Source organism: Uranotaenia lowii, chromosome 3 (assembly GCF_029784155.1).
Source record: "Uranotaenia lowii strain MFRU-FL chromosome 3, ASM2978415v1, whole genome shotgun sequence".
In the NCBI taxonomy this organism is placed as follows: Eukaryota; Metazoa; Arthropoda; class Insecta; order Diptera; family Culicidae; genus Uranotaenia; species Uranotaenia lowii.
Window position 1 is genome coordinate 307180728 of NC_073693.1, and position 10037 is coordinate 307190764.

The window sequence follows — 10037 nt, forward strand, 5'->3', positions numbered from 1 at the left end:
TCTTATAATTTTTTTCATTCCACAGCATCATTTTACCGCATTTATTATTATAATCATTTTTATCACTATGATCATTATTATTATTTTTATTTTTTATTCTTTTTCAATTGTCATTACTATCATTTATCAATATTATTCATTATTATTATTTCTTATTATAATTATTTATTGTATTTATGAATTGTACTGTACACCACTTACGTTTTTATGGGGTTGGTGGGATGCATCAGGGTATCAAACAAAAGGATTGAGCGCATGGGTATGGATCTGTGGCAGTCCTACTCGTATTAAGTTCTCCTGCTGTTTGACGCGCTCTTCTAAAAACAAATCTTGGGGGCGGGGACTACAGAGACTTGCATAGTGAGTTAGTTGTATATTCGGCAATAACTTCTCGAGACCAATCGATCCTAACCCTTCGGATATTGTAAGTTACTCTACTTACGAAACCATTCCCTTGAACGTCTCATCCAACAGTTATTAACTGGATATATGGTAACTTACGGTGCCTTGTTGATGAAGCCTTAGCAACAACTGCGGTACAACCGTGCACCCAAGGTGGCTACCATACATACATACATACATACATACAACTTTAAAATGCGATTTCTGGCCTTTAGAAGCGTTTTTCGGGCATTCTGAGCTTAATTTGGGATCACAACTTTAAAATGCGATTTCTGGCCTTTAGAAGCGTTTTTCGGGCATTCTGAGCTTAATTTGGGATCACAACTTTAAAATGCGATTTCTGGCCTTTAGAAGCGTTTTTCGGGCATTCTGAGCTTAATTTGGGATCACAACTTTAAAATGCGATTTCTGGCCTTTAGAAGCGTTTTTCGGGCATTCTGAGCTTAATTTGGGATCACAACTTTAAAATGCGATTTCTGGCCTTTAGAAACGTTTTTCGCGCATTCTGAGCTTAATTTGGGATCACAACTTTAAAATGCGATTTCTGGCCTTTAGAAGCGTTTTTCGGGCATTCTGAGCTTAATTTGGGATCACAACTTTAAAATGCGATTTCTGGCCTTTAGAAGCGTTTTTCGGGCATTCTGAGCTTAATTTGGGATCACAACTTTAAAATGCGATTTCTGGCCTTTAGAAGCGTTTTTCGGGCATTCTGAGCTTAATTTGGGATAACAACTTTAAAATGCGATTTCTGGCCTTTAGAAGCGCTTTTCGGGCATTCTGAGCTTAATTTGGGATCACAACTTTAAAATGCGATTTCTGGCCTTTAGAAGCGTTTTTCGGGCATTCTGAGCTTAATTTGGGATCACAACTTTAAAATGCGATTTCTGGCCTTTAGAAACGTTTTTCGCGCATTCTGAGCTTAATTTGGGATCACAACTTTAAAATGCGATTTCTGGCCTTTAGAAGCGTTTTTCGGGCATTCTGAGCTTAATTTGGGATCACAACTTTAAAATGCGATTTCTGGCCTTTAGAAGCGTTTTTCGGGCATTCTGAGCTTAATTTGGGATCACAACTTTAAAATGCGATTTCTGGCCTTTAGAAGCGTTTTTCGGGCATTCTGAGCTTAATTTGGGATAACAACTTTAAAATGCGATTTCTGGCCTTTAGAAGCGCTTTTCGGGCATTCTGAGCTTAATTTGGGATCACAACTTTAAAATGCGATTTCTGGCCTTTAGAAGCGTTTTTCGGGCATTCTGAGCTTAATTTGGGATCACAACTTTAAAATGCGATTTCTGGCCTTTAGAAGCGTTTTTCGGGCATTCTGAGCTTAATTTGGGATCACAACTTTAAAATGCGATTTCTGGCCTTTAGAAGCGTTTTTCGGGCATTCTGAGCTTAATTTGGGATCACAACTTTAAAATGCGATTTCTGGCCTTTAGAAGCGTTTTTCGGGCATTCTGAGCTTAATTTGGGATAACAACTTTAAAATGCGATTTCTGGCCTTTAGAAGCGCTTTTCGGGCATTCTGAGCTTAATTTGGGATCACAACTTTAAAATGCGATTTCTGGCCTTTAGAAGCGTTTTTCGGGCATTCTGAGCTTAATTTGGGATCACAACTTTAAAATGCGATTTCTGGCCTTTAGAAGCGTTTTTCGGGCATTCTGAGCTTAATTTGGGATCACAACTTTAAAATGCGATTTCTGGCCTTTAGAAGCGTTTTTCGGGCATTCTGAGCTTAATTTGGGATCACAACTTTAAAATGCGATTTCTGGCCTTTAGAAGCGTTTTTCGGGCATTCTGAGCTTAATTTGGGATCACAACTTTAAAATGCGATTTCTGGCCTTTAGAAGCGTTTTTCGGGCATTCTGAGCTTAATTTGGGATCACAACTTTAAAATGCGATTTCTGGCCTTTAGAAACGTTTTTCGCGCATTCTGAGCTTAATTTGGGATCACAACTTTAAAATGCGATTTCTGGCCTTTAGAAGCGTTTTTCGGGCATTCTGAGCTTAATTTGGGATCACAACTTTAAAATGCGATTTCTGGCCTTTAGAAGCGTTTTTTCGGGCATTCTGAGCTTAATTTGGGATCACAACTTTAAAATGCGATTTCTGGCCTTTAGAAACGTTTTTCGCGCATTCTGAGCTTAATTTGGGATCACAACATTAAAATGCGATTTCTGGCCTTTAGAAGCGTTTTTCGGGCATTCTGAGCTTAATTTGGGATCACAACTTTAAAATGCGATTTCTGGCCTTTAGAAGCGTTTTTCGGGCATTCTGAGCTTAATTTGGGATCACAACTTTAAAATGCGATTTCTGGCCTTTAGAAGCGTTTTTCGGGCATTCTGAGCTTAATTTGGGATCACAACTTTAAAATGCGATTTCTGGCCTTTAGAAACGTTTTTCGGGCATTCTGAGCTTAATTTGGGATCACAACTTTAAAATGCGATTTCTGGCCTTTAGAAACGTTTTTCGGGCATTCTGAGCTTAATTTGGGATCACAACTTTAAAATGCGATTTCTGGCCTTTAGAAGCGTTTTTCGGGCATTCTGAGCTTAATTTGGGATCACAACTTTAAAATGCGATTTCTGGCCTTTAGAAGCGTTTTTCGGGCATTCTGAGCTTAATTTGGGATCACAACTTTAAAATGCGATTTCTGGCCTTTAGAAGCGTTTTTCGGGCATTCTGAGCTTAATTTGGGATCACAACTTTAAAATGCGATTTCTGGCCTTTAGAAGCGTTTTTCGGGCATTCTGAGCTTAATTTGGGATCACAACTTTAAAATGCGATTTCTGGCCTTTAGAAACGTTTTTCGCGCATTCTGAGCTTAATTTGGGATCACAACTTTAAAATGCGATTTCTGGCCTTTAGAAGCGTTTTTCGGGCATTCTGAGCTCAATTTGGGATCACAACTTTAAAATGCGATTTCTGGCCTTTAGAAGCGTTTTTCGGGCATTCTGAGCTTAATTTGGGATCACAACTTTAAAATGCGATTTCTGGCCTTTAGAAGCGTTTTTCGGGCATTCTGAGCTTAATTTGGGATCACAACTTTAAAATGCGATTTCTGGCCTTTAGAAGCGTTTTTCGGGCATTCTGAGCTTAATTTGGGATCACAACTTTAAAATGCGATTTCTGGCCTTTAGAAGCGTTTTTCGGGCATTCTGAGCTTAATTTGGGATCACAACTTTAAAATGCGATTTCTGGCCTTTAGAAGCGTTTTTCGGGCATTCTGAGCTTAATTTGGGATCACAACTTTAAAATGCGATTTCTGGCCTTTAGAAGCGTTTCTCGGGCATTCTGAGCTTAATTTGGGATCACAACTTTAAAATGCGATTTCTGGCCTTTAGAAGCGTTTTTCGGGCATTCTGAGCTTAATTTGGGATCACAACTTTAAAATGCGATTTCTGGCCTTTAGAAACGTTTTTCGCGCATTCTGAGCTTAATTTGGGATCACAACTTTAAAATGCGATTTCTGGCCTTTAGAAGCGTTTTACGGGCATTCTGAGCTTAATTCGGGATCACAACATTAAAATGCGATTTCTGGCCTTTAGAAGCGTTTTTCGGGCATTCTGAGCTTAATTTGGGATCACAACATTAAAATGCGATTTCTGGCCTTTAGAAGCGTTTTTCGGGCATTCTGAGCTTAATTTGGGATCACAACTTTAAAATGCGATTTCTGGCCTTTAGAAGCGTTTTTCGGGCATTCTGAGCTTAATTTGGGATCACAACTTTAAAATGCGATTTCTGGCCTTTAGAAGCGTTTTTCGGGCATTCTGAGCTTAATTTGGGATCACAACTTTAAAATGTGATTTCTGGCCTTTAGAAACGTTTTTCGCGCATTTTGAGCTTAATTTGGGATCACAACTTTAAAATGCGATTTCTGGCCTTTAGAAGCGTTTTACGGGCATTCTGAGCTTAATTTGGGATCACAACATTAAAATGCGATTTCTGGCCTTTAGAAGCGTTTTTCGGGCATTCTGAGCTTAATTTGGGATCACAACTTTAAAATGCGATTTCTGGCCTTTAGAAGCGTTTTTCGCGCATTCTGAGCTTAATTTGGGATCACAACTTTAAAATGCGATTTCTGGCCTTTAGAAGCGTTTTTACGGGCATTCTGAGCTTAATTCGGGATCACAACATTTAAATGCGATTTCTGGCCTTTAGAAGCGTTTTTCGGGCATTCTGAGCTTAATTTGGGATCACAACATTAAAATGCGATTTCTGGCCTTTAGAAGCGTTTTTCGGGCATTCTGAGCTTAATTTGGGATCACAACTTTAAAATGCGATTTCTGGCCTTTAGAAGCGTTTTTCGGGCATTCTGAGCTTAATTTGGGATCACAACTTTAAAATGCGATTTCTGGCCTTTAGAAGCGTTTTTCGGGCATTCTGAGCTTAATTTGGGATCACAACTTTAAAATGTGATTTCTGGCCTTTAGAAACGTTTTTCGCGCATTTTGAGCTTAATTTGGGATCACAACTTTAAAATGCGATTTCTGGCCTTTAGAAGCGTTTTACGGGCATTCTGAGCTTAATTTGGGATCACAACATTAAAATGCGATTTCTGGCCTTAGAAGCGTTTTTCGGGCATTCTGAGCTTAATTTGGGATCACAACTTTAAAATGCGATTTCTGGCCTTTAGAAGCGTTTTTCGGGCATTCTGAGCTTAATTTGGGATCACAACTTTAAAATGCGATTTCTGGCCTTTAGAAACGTTTTTCGGGCATTCTGAGCTTAATTTGGGATCACAACTTTAAAATGCGATTTCTGGCCTTTAGAAGCGTTTTTCGGGCATTCTGAGCTTAATTTGGGATCACAACTTTAAAATGCGATTTCTGGCCTTTAGAAGCGTTTTTCGGGCATTCTGAGCTTAATTTGGGATAACAACTTTAAAATGCGATTTCTGGCCTTTAGAAGCGCTTTTCGGGCATTCTGAGCTTAATTTGGGATCACAACATTAAAATGCGATTTCTGGCCTTTAGAAGCGTTTTTCGGGCATTCTGAGCTTAATTTGGGATCACAACTTTAAAATGCGATTTCTGGCCTTTAGAAGCGTTTTTCGGGCATTCTGAGCTTAATTTGGGATCACAACTTTAAAATGCGATTTCTGGCCTTTAGAAGCGTTTTTCGGGCATTCTGAGCTTAATTTGGGATAACAACTTTAAAATGCGATTTCTGGCCTTTAGAAGCGCTTTTCGGGCATTCTGAGCTTAATTTGGGATCACAACTTTAAAATGCGATTTCTGGCCTTTAGAAGCGTTTTTCGGGCATTCTGAGCTTAATTTGGGATCACAACTTTAAAATGCGATTTTTGGCCTTTAGAAGCGTTTTTCGGGCATTCTGAGCTAATTTGGGATCACAACTTTAAAATGCGATTTCTGGCCTTTAGAAGCGTTTTTCGGGCATTCTGAGCTTAATTTGGGATCACAACTTTAAAATGCGATTTCTGGCCTTTAGAAGCGTTTTTCGGGCATTCTGAGCTTAATTTGGGATCACAACTTTAAAATGCGATTTCTGGCCTTTAGAAACGTTTTTCGCGCATTCTGAGCTTAATTTGGGATCACAACTTTAAAATGCGATTTCTGGCCTTTAGAAGCGTTTTTTCGGGCATTCTGAGCTTAATTTGGGATCACAACTTTAAAATGCGATTTCTGGCCTTTAGAAGCGTTTTTCGGGCATTCTGAGCTTAATTTGGGATCACAACTTTAAAATGCGATTTCTGGCCTTTAGAAGCGTTTTTCGGGCATTCTGAGCTTAATTTGGGATCACAACATTAAAATGCGATTTCTGGCCTTTAGAAGCGTTTTTCGGGCATTCTGAGCTTAATTTGGGATCACAACTTTAAAATGCGATTTCTGGCCTTTAGAAGCGTTTTTCGGGCATTCTGAGCTCAATTTGGGATCACAACTTTAAAATGCGATTTCTGGCCTTTAGAAGCGTTTTTCGGGCATTCTGAGCTTAATTTGGGATCACAACTTTAAAATGCGATTTCTGGCCTTTAGAAGCGTTTTTCGGGCATTCTGAGCTTAATTTGGGATCACAACTTTAAAATGCGATTTCTGGCCTTTAGAAGCGTTTTTCGGGCATTCTGAGCTTAATTTGGGATAACAACTTTAAAATGCGATTTCTGGCCTTTAGAAGCGCTTTTCGGGCATTCTGAGCTTAATTTGGGATCACAACATTAAAATGCGATTTCTGGCCTTTAGAAGCGTTTTTTCGGGCATTCTGAGCTTAATTTGGGATCACAACTTTAAAATGCGATTTCTGGCCTTTAGAAGCGTTTTTTCGGCATTCTGAGCTTAATTTGGGATCACAACTTTAAAATGCGATTTCTGGCCTTTAGAAGCGTTTTTCGGGCATTCTGAGCTCAATTTGGGATCACAACTTTAAAATGCGATTTCTGGCCTTTAGAAGCGTTTTTCGGCATTCTGAGCTTAATTTGGGATCACAACTTTAAAATGCGATTTCTGGCCTTTAGAAGCGTTTTTCGGGCATTCTGAGCTTAATTTGGGATCACAACTTTAAAATGCGATTTCTGGCCTTTAGAAGCGTTTTTCGGGCATTCTGAGCTTAATTTGGGATCACAACTTTAAAATGCGATTTCTGGCCTTTAGAAGCGTTTTTCGGGCATTCTGAGCTTAATTTGGGATCACAACTTTAAAATGCGATTTCTGGCCTTTAGAAGCGTTTTTCGGGCATTCTGAGCTTAATTTGGGATCACAACTTTAAAATGCGATTTCTGGCCTTTAGAAGCGTTTTTCGGGCATTCTGAGCTTAATTTGGGATCACAACTTTAAAATGCGATTTCTGGCCTTTAGAAGCGTTTCTCGGGCATTCTGAGCTTAATTTGGGATCACAACTTTAAAATGCGATTTCTGGCCTTTAGAAGCGTTTTTCGGGCATTCTGAGCTTAATTTGGGATCACAACTTTAAAATGCGATTTCTGGCCTTTAGAAACGTTTTTCGCGCATTCTGAGCTTAATTTGGGATCACAACTTTAAAATGCGATTTCTGGCCTTTAGAAGCGTTTTACGGGCATTCTGAGCTTAATTCGGGATCACAACATTAAAATGCGATTTCTGGCCTTTAGAAGCGTTTTTCGGGCATTCTGAGCTTAATTTGGGATCACAACATTAAAATGCGATTTCTGGCCTTTAGAAGCGTTTTTCGGGCATTCTGAGCTTAATTTGGGATCACAACTTTAAAATGCGATTTCTGGCCTTTAGAAGCGTTTTTCGGGCATTCTGAGCTTAATTTGGGATCACAACTTTAAAATGCGATTTCTGGCCTTTAGAAGCGTTTTTCGGGCATTCTGAGCTTAATTTGGGATCACAACTTTAAAATGTGATTTCTGGCCTTTAGAAACGTTTTTCGCGCATTTTGAGCTTAATTTGGGATCACAACTTTAAAATGCGATTTCTGGCCTTTAGAAGCGTTTTACGGGCATTCTGAGCTTAATTTGGGATCACAACATTAAAATGCGATTTCTGGCCTTTAGAAGCGTTTTTCGGGCATTCTGAGCTTAATTTGGGATCACAACTTTAAAATGCGATTTCTGGCCTTTAGAAGCGTTTTTCGCGCATTCTGAGCTTAATTTGGGATCACAACTTTAAAATGCGATTTCTGGCCTTTAGAAGCGTTTTACGGGCATTCTGAGCTTAATTCGGGATCACAACATTTAAATGCGATTTCTGGCCTTTAGAAGCGTTTTTCGGGCATTCTGAGCTTAATTTGGGATCACAACATTAAAATGCGATTTCTGGCCTTTAGAAGCGTTTTTCGGGCATTCTGAGCTTAATTTGGGATCACAACTTTAAAATGCGATTTCTGGCCTTTAGAAGCGTTTTTCGGGCATTCTGAGCTTAATTTGGGATCACAACTTTAAAATGCGATTTCTGGCCTTTAGAAGCGTTTTTCGGGCATTCTGAGCTTAATTTGGGATCACAACTTTAAAATGTGATTTCTGGCCTTTAGAAACGTTTTTCGCGCATTTTGAGCTTAATTTGGGATCACAACTTTAAAATGCGATTTCTGGCCTTTAGAAGCGTTTTTACGGCATTCTGAGCTTAATTTGGGATCACAACATTAAAATGCGATTTCTGGCCTTTAGAAGCGTTTTTCGGGCATTCTGAGCTTAATTTGGGATCACAACTTTAAAATGCGATTTCTGGCCTTTAGAAGCGTTTTTCGGGCATTCTGAGCTTAATTTGGGATCACAACTTTAAAATGCGATTTCTGGCCTTTAGAAACGTTTTTCGGGCATTCTGAGCTTAATTTGGGATCACAACTTTAAAATGCGATTTCTGGCCTTTAGAAGCGTTTTTCGGGCATTCTGAGCTTAATTTGGGATCACAACTTTAAAATGCGATTTCTGGCCTTTAGAAGCGTTTTTCGGGCATTCTGAGCTTAATTTGGGATAACAACTTTAAAATGCGATTTCTGGCCTTTAGAAGCGCTTTTCGGGCATTCTGAGCTTAATTTGGGATCACAACATTAAAATGCGATTTCTGGCCTTTAGAAGCGTTTTTCGGGCATTCTGAGCTTAATTTGGGATCACAACTTTAAAATGCGATTTCTGGCCTTTAGAAGCGTTTTTCGGGCATTCTGAGCTTAATTTGGGATCACAACTTTAAAATGCGATTTCTGGCCTTTAGAAGCGTTTTTCGGGCATTCTGAGCTTAATTTGGGATAACAACTTTAAAATGCGATTTCTGGCCTTTAGAAGCGCTTTTCGGGCATTCTGAGCTTAATTTGGGATCACAACTTTAAAATGCGATTTCTGGCCTTTAGAAGCGTTTTTCGGGCATTCTGAGCTTAATTTGGATCACAACTTTAAAATGCGATTTTTGGCCTTTAGAAGCGTTTTTCGGGCATTCTGAGCTTAATTTGGGATCACAACTTTAAAATGCGATTTCTGGCCTTTAGAAGCGTTTTTCGGGCATTCTGAGCTTAATTTGGGATCACAACTTTAAAATGCGATTTCTGGCCTTTAGAAGCGTTTTTCGGGCATTCTGAGCTTAATTTGGGATCACAACTTTAAAATGCGATTTCTGGCCTTTAGAAACGTTTTTCGCGCATTCTGAGCTTAATTTGGATCACAACTTTAAAATGCGATTTCTGGCCTTTAGAAGCGTTTTTCGGGCATTCTGAGCTTAATTTGGGATCACAACTTTAAAATACGATTTCTGGCCTTTAGAAGCGTTTTTCGGGCATTCTGAGCTTAATTTGGGGATCACAACTTTAAAATGCGATTTCTGGCCTTTAGAAGCGTTTTTCGGGCATTCTGAGCTTAATTTGGGATCACAACATTAAAATGCGATTTCTGGCCTTTAGAAGCGTTTTTCGGGCATTCTGAGCTTAATTTGGGATCACAACTTTAAAATGCGATTTCTGGCCTTTAGAAGCGTTTTTCGGGCATTCTGAGCTCAATTTGGGATCACAACTTTAAAATGCGATTTCTGGCCTTTAGAAGCGTTTTTCGGGCATTCTGAGCTTAATTTGGGATCACAACTTTAAAATGCGATTTCTGGCCTTTAGAAGCGTTTTTCGGGCATTCTGAGCTTAATTTGGGATCACAACTTTAAAATGCGATTTCTGGCCTTTAGAAGCGTTTTTCGGGCATTCTGAGCTTAATTTGGGAA